The sequence below is a fragment of the Hipposideros armiger genome, unplaced genomic scaffold (genome assembly GCF_001890085.2).
Source record: "Hipposideros armiger isolate ML-2016 unplaced genomic scaffold, ASM189008v1 scaffold_608, whole genome shotgun sequence".
NCBI lineage: Eukaryota > Metazoa > Chordata > Mammalia > Chiroptera > Hipposideridae > Hipposideros > Hipposideros armiger.
The window spans coordinates 445,380-446,439 of NW_017731958.1; the positions used below are offsets into that span (position 1 = coordinate 445,380).

The 1,060-nt window shown below is 50.8% G+C and overlaps 1 pseudogene; it reads left to right on the top strand.

The window, feature by feature from the left end:
• LOC109371992 (protein RCC2 pseudogene) overlaps positions 1 to 794 on the top strand; it is a 12,104-nt pseudogene extending 11,310 nt beyond the window's left edge.
• Positions 795 to 1,060: the final 266 nt, after the last annotated feature.

The window sequence follows — 1,060 nt, forward strand, 5'->3', positions numbered from 1 at the left end:
CGCAGATACTGTACCACCGTCAACTAATTACCAAAAGGGGCTGAATTCAGTGTGATAATGGACTGCAAAGGAAACCTCCCTTCCTTTAGGTGCCCTGAACACGGTCAGCTGGGACACAACTCGGACGGGAAGTTCATCACCCAGGCGCAGCGGATAGAGTACGACCGTGAGCTGGTACCCCGGCGAGGGGCCATCTTCATTCAGAAAGACGGGCAGATATTGCCAGTCTCAAACACGATTGTACGATGTGGCCTGGGCGCTAACCACGCGCTGGCCTTGGACTCCCAGAGGCGCGTTTTCTCCTGGGGCTTCCAAGGCTATGGCCGGCTAGAACACGCAAGTAGAAGGACGAGATGGCACCTCGCCTGGAGAAGCTGTGGGACTTCCCCAGATCTACACCGGCTCTACCTGATCCTTCGTTGTCAGTGACCAGGGTGGTCTGTTTTTCTGCGGAGCCACCAACACGTCCTGTGAATGTACTGTGTCCCCGAAGGCTGGGCAGGACCTGAGTTGCTGGAGAATCCGGGGCCTGGCTTGTGGAAAGAACAGCATCATCGTGGCTGCGGACCACATCAGCTGGGGCCTGTCACCCACCTTCAACCTTCAGGGAACTGGGCCACAGGGATCACAAGCCCAAGTCTTTCACCACAGCTCAGAAGGGGAAGACACCTCACGGGCCTCTTCACAGAGCAGGTTGCTATGGGCTACCCGCACTCCTTAGTGATAGCAAGAGATGAAAATGAGACCTAGAAAAGATCAAGAAACTGCCAGAGGCTAACCTCCACACCCTCTGATTGTCCCGGAGTCTCCAACTCCACACCTCTCACGGCAGCTGTCATTTCCATGTGCACTGGGATGGAAAGTCAAAATGAGGAATTTAAGCAAAGTTGACCAAAGGTGCGTTTTTGTTAGACTCCCTAAAGTTCCGTTTTATGTGATTCAACATCAACTACCTTTTCTGTATGCTCTCCAAAGTGTTTTTTTTCTCTTTTAATGTTTGAATAAAATATTTGCTCATAGTTGACTTACCATTCCTAAAATAAAAATAAAAATAAAAATG